General features: G+C 40.2%; 1 pseudogene; it reads left to right on the top strand.

Moving 5' to 3' along the window:
- Positions 1–610: 610 nt before the first annotated feature.
- On the top strand, positions 611–16423 carry LOC123370514 (annotated as a pseudogene).
- Positions 16424–16958: the final 535 nt, after the last annotated feature.

The raw sequence follows: 16958 nt of genomic DNA, 5'->3' as shown, positions 1-16958 counted from the left end.
ACAAGGTATTTTACCTACAAATCCCCCAAGTTAGGCCACATCTACACTATGAGAACAGTGATGCCATAGCTATGCCATAGTAACGCCATAGCTATGCCACAATAACCCCACAGTGTAGATGCAGCCGACAGTGGCAGAAGGGTTTTTTCCATTGCTATAGAAAATCCACCTCCCTAGCAATGGTAACTAGATCAACGAAGCATTCTTACATTTGCCTAGCTGCATCTACATCAGGGATTATGTCAGCATAGCTATGCCAATCTAAATGTTAAGTGTACTCCTAAAATAAAGCTCATGCCAAGTGTCTGACAACCAGAGGAGTTCACCTACTAGCTGGGTTTTCATTTGTAAATAACCATACATGCAGACACCACAGTCATCAGTGCAAACTAATCCTGGACCTTCAGAATCAAAACCGTATCTTTGTGCCATTTACAAACTCTCCAGAATGAAAGCTTTCATTTAAAAATAAAAAGACTTTTTCACCTTTGTAAAGATCAATTTCTGCATGTGTCCTGTCTTAGAATGCTTTTTTTGTAATGATCTTTTGTGGTTATTGTTGTTTGATTCCAGCTCTTGTGATGTGGAAGCAATGGCTGCCAATGAGAAGCCTTCAGAGATTATACGAAAGGCCCGAAGAAAACTAACAGCTGTTCTTCAAACAGATCCAGAGGCTGTCTTGAGTGTGGTAGATGCCCATCTCCTGATTACGGAGAGAGAGTACTTCACACTGAGTCAAATAAACGATCCACAGAAGCTAATAGAGACACTGATTGAAACAGTACTCAAAAAGGGAGAATTGGCCCATGAGCAATTTCTAGATTGTATGGAAAACCTGCAACACACATTTCCAGGCTTAGAACCAATTTCTGAGTATGTAGAAGATGGTGAGTAAAATTTTCTTTCTAGTGGATTTTTTTAAGCTCAAATAATATTTCAGATTATCTCTAAAGAATGATCCTCCTCTTAAAGAAAAATCTTCTAGAATTTCATACAGAATGAACACCTTTCTATAGAGTTTTTGAACCATCCTGTATAATTTAAGAGAGAAAGTCATCTTCTAAACAGCCTTTCATATCCATCACTCTAGCTACTATATCTTTGTCTAATCTTTTACAGTGGAGCAGGATGGGATCAGGTTACTAGACTCATTTTCACTTGTAACCTAGGCAGAATTTGATCTCCTAGTATCTCAGGAGTCCGATGCTTTAATTTAAAAAAAAACCCTTTGATAAATCCTGTTAGCCTAGTTTATTTCTTTTAAGGGTTTCATTCCTGGGTCTATAGAGTAAATTACTTTTTTCATTTAAAAGAAAACCCCAGTGGATAATTGCAGAATAGATCTATATCAAAGCAACGTGCTCATTTGATATAAAAGTAGATCACATCTCATCTGCCCATGATTCTCAGAACTTTCTAGAAATTATATTATATTATCTCTTCTTTGCACTTATGTTGTGTTACTATTGATGTGTGCTATCTCCAAATACTCTGACGTAATTTTGGAAGGAAGGAAAATTGGAGTCTAATGTCAAGAACACCAAAATATCAAGAATCTCGAAGAATCTGAATAGGATTTTATCTGATATTGTTTTTTGAATCTTTAGATCCCAATAACGGAACTGAGAATCCAGAAGCTGCAATGTTCTCAGAGAAAAAGAATGGACCAGAAGATCCAGAAATGGTTGTATCGTCAGTGAAAAAGAATCTTCCTGAGAGCCCAGAAGCCACTGAACCCTCAGAGAAAAGGAACGGACCCAAGAACCCAGAACCCAACACATCCTCAGAGAAAGGGAACAGAGCCGAGAGCCCAGAACCCAACACATCCCCAGAGAAAGGGAACGGAGCCGAGAGCCCAGAACCCAACACATCCCCAGAGAAAGGGAACGGAGCCGAGAGCCCAGAACCCAACACATCCCCAGAGAAAGGGAACAGAGCCGAGAGCCCAGAAACTGACACATCCCCAGAGAAAGGGAATGGAGCCGAGAGCCCAGAACCCGACACATCCCCAGAGAAAGGGAACGGAGCCGAGAGCCCAGAAGTCGCCATATCTTCAGCAAAAGGAAATAGAGCAGAGAGCCCAGAAGCTACTGCATCCTCAGGAAAGGGGAAGAAATCTGAGATCCTAGAAGCTTCTGCAACCTCAGAGAAAGGGAAAGGAGTGAAAAGCCCAGAAGTCCCCCCGACTTTAGAGAAAGAGAATTCTGAAGGTATATTTATCCTCAAATTTTGGGATTTAACCTTTAGGCCTTATGCCCTGCCAAAGCTCCCAATGAAATCAATGAGGTTTAGCCAGAATAAGGCAGTCGGGGTTGGGACCTACCACGTTTACGAAACATTTAAGTGTCATCCACCCTGTCTGCATGGTATTACACTATATCTGCAGATACAATGGTGAGAGACTTTCCAAAAGCAGCACCTTTAGAATCCTTTAGTCTGTGACAACACATTCCCTTTTTCACCCATCATACGAACACATACTGTATGAGATTCAGCACTATGGTTTTACCAGATAGAAGCTTACAAATTAGACAAGGAAAGAAACTCAGCAGTATTAGGTACAGTCGGTCAACACACACAATGGGCTAGCAAACACCTACAATGTTAAGTGAAGTTCTAACTGGGACATGCTTGTGAATCTCATATTTTCTGTTATAAATAAACCTGCTGTAACTAACTCATGTCATGCCCTATTCTCATCTGATTAATGTTAATTGGACTAGAAGCAACAAGACAGTTATAAATACCTGACCTTAGAGAGGTCATACATTATAGGCTTTTGTGTAGGTTTTAAAAAGGCTTTTGTGAGGATATGTTAGGAATCTTTACGATTAATAAACTGTCTTTCTGAAATGTAACCTTTTACTTTCTGGAACCAGAGCAATTGTTCCTACAAACCCCAAATGAACTTCTCGGACCTTGGAGCCAGAGAAACATGCCGGAGTCAGCAGCAGCTGATGACCTATTGGCAGCGAGGACTATTGAGAAGGAACCAGAGGGAGCCACTCCATCAAGAACACCAGTCAAAGGGTAATGTCTCTGAAAAGTTATAATGAGCTGTGATTAGAGACTATTTCTAGATTTCCTGCACTACTGTGAAAATCTCTGTAGTAGACTTGAATTCTGGTATCAGTCAGCCCTGTGTAAATCCAGAAAAATACCCCTGATGTCAGTGTGGCTAGGACCAGATTCTGATCTCAGTCACACCAGAGTAAATCCATGGTTATGCCAGGGAAGTTTTTCTGGATTCACAAGGATGTGAATGAGCAGAATTTGAATCTGAAAATCCACGTGCTTTGTCAGCCCCAAATTATAGTGCCACCAATGTATACGTTCTTATACAGCCAAGTCCTCCAATCTGAGAAAGAGCTGTAGAAGGCCCTTCATATAACAGAGGAGGTGTAGTTCTACTGTGCAGGGGAAAGATGTGGTAAGATCACTCAACAGGAGGTCTGCAGTCCTCACATGCTGTGGATTAGTACTCCATGGGTAGAGATAGGGTTGGTGCATCCACAGCAACAGAGATCTGCTACATTGGACAGAGGGATGCAGCTGCTCTGTGGTCTACTGGTGGCCTGAATCAGTCTGTAGAAGGCTCCCATTGCCCAGACCACCACAGCCCATTTGCTAGACCTGTGCACTAGGCAGAGGAATTGGCCCATAGTGATTCAAAAGTTACATCCTATTTTGACACCATTTTGCTTTCTGTACAAGTAACACTGGGTACCAATGAGTCAACACATTTGTGCGGCCCCAGCAGCCCTATGTAAAATATTTACTAGACAGTCAATGGGATCAACATTACAGCTGAACAAACCTTTCCATACAAAACCTGATTTTCACTTCGTTCCAAGTTGTATGATGCACCCAGGATTTAAACCAGGCATGTGAACAAAGCCTCTTATTTTTTGTTGCCTACACTTTTGCAGCTTCCTCAACAATGACTGGTCTGAGTCCCAGCTCCTCGCTCTATAAGGTCCCAGAGAGCCCACCATCTTTTCTACCTTGAGATACTGAGACTCCCTCTATGGCCTCCCTAAGATTCCTCCTCGGTTGAGATTCCCATCTAGTTGTCCATCTCCTCTGGCCTGGGCAATGGCTGTTCACTCCTATAATCTCACCTCCCTGGACTCCTCCATAGAGTGTACCTGATGCCCCTGCTGACTTCTCAAATGTCCACAGATCTATGTCCAACTTATTCCCATTCCCAGACAGTTCCATTGCCACCTTGTTTATTTCAGGTTCCATTTCAGAACTGCCATCCATATGTTTCAAACTTCTGTCTTCCTCTACATCCTTTTGTGCATCTAGCAGCAGCCATAATCACGGTATAGTGGTGCAAGAGCCTCTCTCTGTGCAAGTCCCTGCCATCTGGAACACCCAGCAACTTTCTACCTCATCAAGGTTTCACCTATTTTAAGATCTTATCTGAAAAGATCTGTTTTCTCCCCTCTTTCTAAACATTTCAATTCTATCATCCCATTTTCTTTATATTAACTTTATAGTTTTATAACAATATTTAAAACTGTAATACAGTTCATATAAAAGACAAGATACAAAATATAGTACCTACTTGTTTACAACTGACAATATATGCGTATTGTCACGTATATATTGTACAATACCCCAAAATAAACTGAAAGCTCTTTGGAGCAGGGATTATCTACAAAATATGGATCATTGGCTTTTAAATATATAGCAGTTATGATGGCGTAATACAAGCCTTGAACACTAGATAGAGCAACTAGCACAGAAGTATTCTGTTAAAAAGCACAGCTGGTTGAAATGAACATGTTGCATGGTGGGGAGAATAACAAAAGATTTTTAGTATTTTAAGTATTGGGGGTAGCCCATGTTAGTCTGTATCCACAAAAACAACAAGGAGATCGGTGGCACCTTAAAGACTAACAGATTTATTTGGGCATAAGCTTTCGTGGGTAAAAACCCTCATCTGAAGAGTGAGGTTTTTTTACCCACAAAAGCTTTATGCCCAAATAAATCTGTTAGCCTTTGAGGTGCCACTGGACTCCTTGTTATTAGTATTTTAAATTTGTCATGAACCTTTTTGTTTTGTTTGGGTGAAAAAAAATTCTATTTTATCTTAATTTAAAAAAAAATTCCAAATGGACAAAAGTGGAAGAACAGTAAAAAGTGAAAGCGTTTTCCCCATGATTTCAGAGGAAAAAGTCAACTTTTATTTTCAGACTTGAAGAACAGGAAAATTTCAATTGAAGTGACAATTTTCAGCTCAAACGTTTTAGGAGAAAACGTGTTTATTCTACATCTCAAATTGTTTAACTTGCAGATTACCTGCTAATGTTCCAAGAATGCTACAAGATGACATATATTAAAGCTAACCATAGCTGCTTCAAAAATCCTGTTCCTTGTTCTTTATATTAAAAAAAAAATCTTTTCTGTCCTAGGACTTGTGATTTAGAAAAATCTGCTGGTGAAAAACCCTCAGAGATTATACGCAACAAAAGAAAAAAGTTAATTGAAATTTTTCAAAAAGACCTAGAACTCATCTTGGATGAATTACTCTCCCAGTCCATTGTCACAGAGGAGGAATACAATACCTTGGATAAAACAGAGGAGGATCCCAAGAAGAAAATACGAAAATTGTTGATTCTGATACAGAAAAAGGGGGAATCAGCCTGCCAGCAATTTCTGGAGTGTTTAGAAATTGTATTTCCAGGTATAGATCAGGATTTATATTTAAGCTATGATGAGTTGTATTTTATTTTTCATAAGGAAAGAATGGGATAGCCATAAAATTGAATATGTGCACATTTACAATTAGAAATCTATATTAAGAAATATATATTATAATATAAATGTCTATACAGCAAAGGAACAATGTTAAGTCCTAGTTACACTCTATCAGTTAAAAGAACAGGAGTACTTGTGGCACCTTAGAGACTAACAAATTTATTTCAGCATAAGCTTTCGTGGGCTACAGCTCACTTCTTCGGATGCATAGAATGGAACACACAGACAGGAGATATTTATACATACAGAGAACATGAAAAAGTGGAAGTATGCATACCAACTGGAAGAGTCCAATCGAGATGAGCTATTGTCAGGAGGCGTAAAAAAAACCTTTGAAGTGATAATTGAGATGACCCATAGAAGGTGTGAGGAGAACTTAACATAGGGAAATAGATTCAGTTAGTGTAATGACCCAACCATTCCCAGTCTCTGTTTAAACCTGTTAATTGTATCCAATTTGCATATTAATTCGAGTTCAGCAGTCTCTCAGTTGTTTTCAACCCAGCTCACAAGCAGACCGTCCACACAGTGAGGAACCATACATTAACCCTATTGCGTGTAGATATGAATTGCACATGGAATAAGCCATTTTAGAAGATGGATCCAGATTCAGTAAATATCTATAGTGTAGACAGACCCAAAGAGCACATATTTGATAAACAACATTATCTTCTGATGGAGAATTAATTGAGAAGACCATCATAATCTGTCATTCTGCCAGTCTTAACTCAATCCTAGAAAAACAGCTCAGACCTTGTTTAAAAAAGTTTTATGAGAGCTTCTGAGTGTATAGATCTCATACCTCTCACTGCCTCCATCCTCTGTACTCTAATGTTTTGCACCTTGCAGAGAGAAAGGTGCTATCTTCCCACTTCACTGTCAGAGGATTTATGCATCATGACTCCGTTAATAGGATTTATACCAAATCCTATGGCAGAAAACACTCTGATATCAACACCAAAATAACCCAACACCAGCAGCCGCTCCTATCAATTTGTCTCTGAATATTTCTGTTCTTAGTAGAACAGGGAGATGTTTGGAGAGTCTGACTTTAGGACAATCTCAGTGTTTTTTTTAAGGGAATTTAGCCAAATCGCAGACCCTTATGTCCATCTCACATAACCTAGAAAAAGTGTGTAATCCTCAGAGTAAAAGAACTCCATATCTCATTTCTTTGACAATGGAAGCAGAGTAACCTTATTTTTCTATTCAATGACAGGTTTAATTAAACTGGAACAGAGTTTTTTTAGGGGCTGACCCAAGACTGTGGAATTAACTCCCCCAGGAACTAAGGACCATCACAAACCTGACCAACTTCTGGCCAAAGTGCAAGGTGTCTTTCATTGGCCTTGCGCTCTCTAACATATATTTCTTTTTAAAAATCCAAAACAACACACACCCTTGCTCACACTTCTGGGGATAGGCTGAGAGAACAACCAATTGACAGAGGTGCATCATGCTGCTTAATGCATTGCTGGAAGATGCTGAGATACTTCTGTGATTAGTGTGGTATAAGAACCTGTAGAAGAGAGAATTTCACTTAATGTTTTCCTCTTGGCTCCCTTGCCAAATTGTATTATTCCAGAGGAGAAAGCTGACACCCTGCAAGTACCAGAGCTGGTAGAGAAAGATCTTCCTAAAGGTATTGCCTCTTACAACCCTTCCTGCTGGCTATTATATCATATTATTGTAAATGATAATGGCAACTAGCTTTGGAACTAGCTTTGACAATTTTACTAGATACACCTCTACCTTGACGTAATGTGACCTGATATAACACAAATTCAGATATAATTAGGTAAAGCAATGGGGGGGTCTGCGCACTCCAGTGGATCAAAGCAAGTTCGATATAACGCCGTTTCACCCTATAACACAGTAAGATTTTTTGGCTCCCGAGGCAGCGTTATATCGAGGTAGAGGTGTATTACTATTTATTGATATAATTCTCTGAATGTTATAACACGGGAAGAAAAATATATTCCAGCCACTGTTTCATAAAGGGCGTTATCCATATCCCATTGAAATCTATAGGAGCCTTTCCACTGGCTTCGGTGGGAGCTGGATCAGTCACTGTGCTAATAGATAGGGGCCCCAATTATAGACAAGGATCCTAGGTGCTACTGCAATACAAATCATAAATATAATAATTGAGAAAATATATTTAGCCAGTTGCTGAGTGGGGAGCTGTCTGTCAGCCACCGCAGCAGCAGAACAGTTTTTAGAGGCAGAGGTGGGTTTACAAATTGACTTTTTTGCCCTAGTACGGCACATTAAATTTGGGGGAAAGAAGGGTCATAGGTTCCACTCAAAAAGTGCTAAATAAGAGAAACACTTGAGAATTTGAAAGCTACTGTGGTATTTCCCTCACTGTTACAGTAGTTCTCTGGTTATTTTCACTGAGAGAGAGAAGTGACTCAAAGCCAAATTATTAGCAATATGGTAATACTATGATTGTCAGTTCAGGACCATACTTTGTAGGGAATCTGAGGTTATTATCCTAACAATGCCAACTAATTTCTGTATGTTTAATTTGAGCATTGAATCTGTGAAATATTTTGGTTAAAATCGTATTTTTTCTGGTAGTAGCACAAAAAGTTTTAGAAATTAGTAGATTTCCATCTTTCTTCCCGGCATGTTTTTCCTCACTGCATGTTCAGATTTTCAGTCAATTCCTCTTTGCAAGTTGTATAAGACTATTTCCTCCAGTTCAATCTCTGTACAATTGAGTATAACAGTATTAGGTCAGGTTTCAGAGTAGCAGCCATGTTAGTCTGTATCCACAAAAAGAACAGGAGTCCTTGTGGCACCTTAGAGGCTAACAAATTTATTTGAGCATAAGCTTTCGCGGGCTACAGCCCAGCCCACTTCATCAGATGCTTATGCTCAAATAAATTTGTTAGTCTCTACGGTGCCACAAGTACTCCTGTTCTTTTTAGTATTAGGTCAGTGTTAGAAGAGGCAAGCCAGTTGAACTGCAACTGGATATAGAGCCAACATCCATGGACCTTTTAAGTCCAAATTTTGGAGTAATGTTCTCATAGTCCAATCCTCATTTCTAAATTACTGTAAGCAAAACAAAAAAAACAAACAACAAAGGTTTTATGCAGTCAAATTTAAGTCACAAAAGAGGAAATTCCCAGATCACCTTCCCACCTTTCCCCTAAGGAAGGTCTGATAAATACAAATCCTCAGATCATCTCCTTCTAGTAGAGTGTTGATGAAATCATTTATTTCTTGCCTGATGGTCCTTGATACACTGACAACCTCTGCACTCAGGACATTCAGCAGTGGTTTTTTCTGCTACTCAATAAATATAGAGACTTAGTAATTAAATGGCGATAATATATTTTCCTTTGGATTTCTTCCTAGATTCTTTAATTCAGGAGCAAGAAGTTGCTATTCAGCAAGACCCAGAACAAAAGCAAAAAGACCTTCCCGAAGGTAGTCCTCATATAATTTTCCATGTGCATGTGTCATTAGTATTGCATCTCATTAGTTAACAATACTATTAGATTTATGATGGCGTTGAATATTTTAGCTAATATAATCAATACAAAAACACTAAGCATTAATCCTTAGTAGTTTAGAACATTTTCATTTAAAAACCCAGGATTAATGATGTAGCAGATGCAGGATTCCCCAGATACCACTGTGAGGGGTACTGTATAAATCTCTAGACAGGATAGATATGTTAGTAACACACTGTACATATTATCAGACTAGAAGGCACAAAGGCAGCTGCATATAGCAGTGAGCTGTGAGAAGGCCTGGTTTGTGAGTGGTATTATGACCCCCGACTCTCCAAAGCAGAGAGCACATTGTATCATGGAAGACATGGATTTGTCCTCAGGTGAGGCTGTAGTTGTCCGTATGTCCCTATAAATCATTTTTATAGGAGAGGAATGAAAAAAGGTTGGGAACATGGGCAAGATTAAAAAAAATCCTACACTGATGTCCACCATTGACTGTTAACAGCAACATACTAACGGAGAGAAAACTAAGAATACAGAGCAATCTAAATAATTATTGAAGTCCATGAGATGTGTAGCTCCTTGATGTATCTGTCACTTCTATGTATTGCCATCCTCTAATTACAGCTTTGCATCACTACCCTAGTGTCACAATCAACAATTGCCAAACAATATCACAAAAAACACAATGACCCTGTTTCTCCACTGCATCCCACTGCAACTCAGAGGTAGTGAGGAGTGGCCAGTGCAGGGAGCGGGTTACATCTCCCTGATCCTCAACATCCCAGAACCTGTGGAAGTTAGAGCAGCCTAGGGCCTATGCTAGTTTATGCCACTGATGCAAGGTTTGTAACAAACATCATGCCAGGGGAGAATCAGATATAGTACTGCTCCACTCCACAACACCACTTATGTCTCCCTGTGCTAGGGATTTGTGGGGGTGGGAGCCACTTCTGCCAACTTTCCACAAGTTGAGAGTTCTCCGACTCAGGAGGAATTCTATACAGGTTCTCTCAGGCCATTTTCCACCACCTAGGTAGCATAAGTGGCCTTTGCAAATAAGATAATTCAGCCCTATATTTTCGGCTCTGAAATTTATGTTCATATTTTAACACTTTTCTACAGAGAGAAGAAAAGCATTCAGAGAAGTTCTCTCCAAATTAAAATTACAGAAGTATGAAAGCAGAAAGCTCAGGATGAATGATGTCCTGGAAATCAACTCAGGAAGTTTAAAGGACCAGACTCCTCGAAAATTAAGAGATTTACCATGGCATTTCCTGAGGAAGGTCATGGCTTTGAATGTGACAGCCAGAAGCACAAGCTTTAGGTGTGGGTCACCTCATGATCAAGGAACCAGGGTGGGTAAGGAGGAACAAGGTATCAATGAACACTTTCTTTTTTAGTGACTCTGACACTAAAGTCTCTGTGAATCCACTTGATCTTCTCTGTGCCGTTCTGCTTTGCTCAGACAGTTTCCTGCAGCAGGAGATCCTGTCCAAAATGTCCATGTGCCAGTTTGCCCTCCCTCTGCTGCTACCTGCCCTCGAAACCCCCAAGTGCACCCTACTGCTGTGGGCCATGAGGGACATTGTGCGGAAGTGGAGGCCGCACTCCCTGGCAGAGAGCAGAGGTTTCCGAGAGGAGAGCCTGGTGCTCACGTCAATGCCAACCATTTCCTTTGTACGGATGGGGAGCTGTAGCTTCTCAAAGTCCAAACTCCTCAATGAGGTTCTCAGCCCCTCCCAGCAGCACCACGATTTCTTTATCCATCAGGATTTGTCATCTGGGAACATCCCTCGAGAAATCGCAGATGGGTTGATAGAAATTTCCTGGTTTTTCCCTGGTGGGAGGAAGAATTTGGATCTTTTCCCAGAACCTGTGGCAGTTACAAATCTACGTGGAGACATTGAATCTCACTGGCTGCAGTTTAGCTTTTTAACAGAGGTCTCCTCAGCTGTGTTCATTTTTGCTGAAAACATCACTGAAAGAGAGTACACTCTATTATCATCTTTGAAAGAATCCACAACTAAATACTACTTCATTCTCAACCGCCAGGCTGGGAAATCCAGTGAAACGCTGGCATTCCTTAACAAATTAGCCCCTGTGCTGAAATTGAAAAATTCACATATGCTGATGAAAGATAGCAGCACAAATACAGCAAAATTTGTGGAAAAGCTGCAGTCCACCATACAAAGCATAATGAACTCTTCTCCCAAGAGGACAGGTATAGAAGACATGGCTGTGACAGCACGTGAACTAGGAATCCAAATAGATGAAGACTGTGTGGAATGTCAGACCGCGAGCAACTGTGTTAAAGAAATCACCACAGAAATAAAGGATGTAGCATATTACAAACAAGAAATGCTGAGGCTCCAAGGAGATTTATGGAAAAGCCTGGCTAAAGTGGAAAAAGAAATGTGCCAAATGAGAAGGCAGGGAGATATCCCTGCTGAGAAATATAAATCTCAGCTGAAAGATAAAATGTTGGAATTACGTAAACAACAGAATAAATGTGACCTTACTGATGGTTTGACTAAATTCATTGATGCAATACAACATCTACTTCTATTAGAAAAACATTATTTCCTGAAATGGATGAAATTTCAGCTGGATCACATTGCTAGGGGGAATCTTTCTAAACTACGGGCTGAATACAAAGAGAAATGCAAGTCTTTAGGAGATGACCCCAAACAGTTGGCAGAACTAGATAAATTAATATCTTCCACTTCTTTAGGGGTTGAGCATTTCATGCGTGAGTTGGGTCAGTTTTATGAGGCAGAATGCTCAATGGTTAAAGAAGGCAAAATTCTAAAAAGTGGAAGGCAATTCACCCACCTCCCAGGCATAGCAGCTGACCTGATGCTGGAAGGGTTTCCTATTGAGCTGATTGATGGAGATGCATCCAACATCCCACTGCAGTGGGTGACAGATGTTCTGAGTCAGCTCCATGCCAAGCTGAAGGGAAGGTCCAAAATGCTGGTTCTAACGGTGCTGGGAGTGCAGAGCACTGGGAAATCCACCCTCCTCAACACCATGTTTGGCCTGCAGTTTGCAGTGAGCAGTGGCCGATGTACACGAGGAGCCTTCATGACGCTCATTAAAGTTACAGAGATCTTAAAAAAGGACCTGGGCTGTGATTTCATCCTGGTGATAGACACAGAAGGCTTGAAAGCCCCTGAATTGGCCAAACTGGAGGACAGTTATCAACATGACAATGAGCTGGCCACACTGGTGATTGGACTGAGTGACATAACCATTGTTAACATGGCCATGGAGAATGCCACTGAAATGAAAGATATTCTGCAAATTGTGGTCCATGCATTTCTCAGAATGGAAAAAATAGGGCATAAGCCAAACTGCCAGTTTGTGCATCAGAACGTCAGTGATGTGTCTGCACATGAACAAAACATGAGGGACAGGAAACACCTCCTGGAGCAGCTGAATGAAATGATCAAAGCTGCAGCAAAGATGGAAAAACTAAACAAGGAAATAAAATTTTCTGATATCATGGAGTATGATCTGGAAAAACACAATTGGTACATCCCTGGGCTGTGGCATGGAGTCCCTCCCATGGCTCCGGTGAATATGGGATACAGTGAAAAAGTGTATGAGTTAAAGAGGTATCTGTTTGAATTCATAAAGAACCGTTCACTTAAAAGAACCCCCAAGGACATTCCACAGTTTATTGAATGGGTGAAGAGTCTGTGGAATGCTGTCAAACATGAGAACTTCATCTTCAGCTTTAGAAACAGCCTCATAGCTGAAGCCTATAACCAGCTGTCTGTGAAGTATTCTGAGTGGGAATGGGATTTCCGCAAGGAAATGCACCTCTGGATAACTAAAAAAAAACTGCAATTCAGAATTTTTCTCCTGATGAACTAGAAGCTGATAAGTCACAATATGAAATGCAACAAAAACTACAGTGTGGAGAACAGAGAATTCTGGAGCTTTTAAAACAATATTTTGAAAGTGGAGCAGCAAATTTGCATCTGATAGAAAAGTACAGGGAAGATTTTATCAGAAGTGCAAAGAGCCTGAAGACTGAGCTGGAAAGTTATTCATTTAAGAAATGTAAGGAAGCCATCCACATTAAAAAAGGCCAGCACAAGATAGCCAATATCCAGTCTGAGTACATGAAAGTAATTGAAGGGAAAGTGGACATGCTTTTAGAACAATGCAGGAGAAAAGAAAGTAAGTTGGAAAATAAAGAATTGGAAATGGAATTTGAAAAAATGTGGAAAGAAACATTTTCAGAATTATCGCCCGTTTGTTTACAGAAACATGAAATTCATGAAGAGATAGAGTTCCATCTGAGAAAAGACCTGGATAACAGAGGGAGTTCTGTCAATCAGAAGATACAAAAAGCAGGAAGCTTGATGAATTATAGAATTAACTCTTTCACAATGAGAAATGAATATTTAGACTTCTCATTGACCTCCGCTGTGAAACGTTGGTTTACAAAAAAACAGTCTCAGAAAACAGAAAAACTTGCTCAATCCTTGATGGCCCAATGTAATAGTTACATTGAAGAGAGAGTCTATTCCAAGGCAGACTATGATGAAACCTATTGCAGAGAATTGTTGCATTTGATCAATGAGAAACTTCAACAGGAGGAAGTGAAAAAACTGCAGACTTCCGTTTGCTTTGAAGTTGATCTGAAGCTTCACATTTTGGGGGAAGCCGCTCACGCATTTCAAAAGATGCATGAGGATTTTCTGAAGGAAAATGATCCTCAGCAACGGTTGGAGAAGCTGAAACCTCAATATTTCTCTATATTTAAAGACCACTATTTGGAAAAAGATGCCCGACAAAATAGAGCCAAGGATTTATGTGATCAGTGTCTCAAACCTGCCTTAATGGATTATGTTAGCAAAAGGCTCGGACTAGAAATAGTGGATGACATTCTCAGCAGCGGACAGTCCATTGAATATGCCAGCCGGAGCTTTTTCCAGTTCACTGTGCAGAAGAAGCTGTTAGAAGATGGGAACTTCAACAACTATGTGAAATACATTATCAACTATGAAAAGTTTGTCAAAGCTTGGATATGGAGGTACATATTAGATTACTACAGAGAGGCTGAGGATTTGGAAGCTCTGGAGGAAGAAATTCTATCCACGATAATAAAGAAAGTCAAGGATGCTCTGGAGAAAGCCAAAGATGAAAGTGTTACAACAGTCTCAGCCTTTCTAAACAACTTTTGTAAAGTGCTGCAGAAAGACCTAGTCATTTCCAAGGATAGCTTGGTGGGAATACAGTTTAAAAACACAGCAGATCCAGATCAATTTTCTACTTTTATTCAAACCTTCCTTCCTAATCTCCAGCAACAAATACTAGCCGAATTGAAAGATTTGGAAATTAAATCAAAGCTCTCCCAGCTGCCACTGAAGCCCCAGGATGAAATCTTCAAACGAGTGTTTGGCTGTGGAAAGCAGTGTCCATTCTGTAAAGTTCCCTGCGAAGCAGGAGGAGGGGATCATAAAAAGCACTTTGCATCAGTACATCGTCCTCAAGGGCTAGGAAGATACCAAAATCTGGTAACAGAGAAGCTTACCTATTCTCTATGTTCTTCTGATGTGGTTTCCAACACTAAATTTAGGAATTCAGACACAGATTGGAAGGATCATCCTTTTAAAGATTATCATCAATATTACCCGCACTGGCGCATTCAGCCAGATCCTAGCATTACTGCTTCTGATTACTGGAAATTTGTTTTTAAGGAGTTTAATCGACAGTTTGCTAAGGAGTATGGTGCTAAACCAGCTGATCTCCCAGCAGACTGGCAAAAAATAACCAAAGAACAGGCTCTGGGGAGCCTAAAGGAAGCATTTACTATGAAATAAACATGCAGACAATCTCCTTAAATGGGATATACATGGGATCAGACAGGAAAATGAATATTCTTTTGATTTTAAAAGAGACATGAAAAACTCCAACTTCAAACAAATATGTAATTTCATCTATGACACTATCAGGCACCGTTCATAACTTCAGAATGAAAATCTTTTTTTTTATTTGTAAGAGAATCAAGTCTTAGGCTTTTGAATGCTCAAACCACAAATACATTTCACCAGAGACAAGGTGACATCCAATAACCAATTAATTCACTCCCAAAACAGATCAACTCTCCTACTAATTCAAGTATCAATACCCTGACCCATGCAGCTAAACTCAATGGGTAGGTTACACCATACTACATAATGGTATTTTGCCCAACAAAATCTGTTTTATTAGAAAAGCTGGGCAGTGTCATTCCAGATAAAGGATTATCCGCATTTCTGGGCCCCGTTATAATCGGGACACTGTACCATGATCAGAAATTACCAAATCCCACGCCATTGATGGCTCACTTGTAGCGCTCCCTCCATGTACTCTGTTCACCCCCACCTGTGGTCTGTCTCCTCATCTTTGCTCCAGTTTGCTTACGCCATCTACTCACTTCCCCCATTACCATGTTTCCTGATGACTAGGCTCCTCAAGGTAACGGGTGGAATACACCATCTAGAGGTTAAATTGTAGAGCAGTTCAGGGTTCCAGAGCTGAAAATAATCTGATGAAAAGAACTAGGATTCTAAAGGAGGTCTAACAAGAAGGGGCTTCTGACACAGAACAGCACCTCACTCTCTCTTCTCTATCTGTCAGGGGATGGATGGTGTTGATGGCTAAAGACTAGGACACGTGGGTTCTCTTCCTAGTTCTGAGATGGGAATGTGGGCTAGTGGGCCAGAGGTACTGGGATTAGTGATTCCTGGGCTCTGTCCTAGCTCTGCTACTGACCTGCTGTGTTACTTTAGGTAATGTCACTTCTCCGACCTCTCCCTATGCCTCAGTTCGTCATTTGTAAAACAAGGGATAATGAATCTGACCCACCTCTCTGTAGGTTATGATGCTTAATTCAATAATGTTCATTTCTCTAATGGAAAACTTTAAAGAAGGGCAAGTTATTGTTGTGATTATTATTAATTTGGTAAAACGTGTTGGGACAGGGCAGAAAGGGTTTTATTTTCTTCTTGTAATACATTGCTGTTGATTAATCCAGGGGTCGGAGTGCTACGCATACTTTTAGAAGCAGTTACTAATTTCCACTAGCAAACCAGCCATGCATACTGCTTTAATGCTGTTGAAAATTTATCATCAACAACTTATACAAAAAACAAAATAAAATTAATACAATTTTTTGCTTCATAGTCACTAGATGTTGATTCATTATAATGTTCATATGTGATTTTTTTACAGCAAAATTCTCCCAAGAGGAACAGTTCATGGGGATTGGGGATAATTTAAAATGAGACAGATGGATAGAATCCTTAGTATATAATGCATTACCCTTTCCCACACCAACATGATGTTGACTTTTCACCTTTATTGATCATGTATTTAAGCATTCTCGCCTAATTCCATGTTCCTTATAATACAGTGGCCATCTTCTTTCTTCGTCACTTTCCCAACAGCCTCATAGTGGTTCAGTCCAACTGATTAATTTTGCACGAACCACACGCTGATCCCTGTGATTTACTGTGAGGAAAATGTTGTTTACCCCACCCCCAGCTTCACCAGTGCAGAAGGCACTCGGAGACCACAGACAAGAACTGGCTATAAATGAGGAGATTCCAACAGGGAGGGGAAGTGGTGTACATGCCCTATGCAGTGTGGGGCTGGTAAGACAGCCTGTTTCCCACCAGAGGGCCATAGTATTTCTGATTCTTCTAAACTATAATCATT

The sequence above is a fragment of the Mauremys mutica genome, chromosome 4, assembly GCF_020497125.1.
Source record: "Mauremys mutica isolate MM-2020 ecotype Southern chromosome 4, ASM2049712v1, whole genome shotgun sequence".
In the NCBI taxonomy this organism is placed as follows: domain Eukaryota; kingdom Metazoa; phylum Chordata; order Testudines; family Geoemydidae; genus Mauremys; species Mauremys mutica.
Note: the sequence above shows the minus strand (reverse complement) of the source record. Positions and strands in the feature narration are given on the sequence as shown.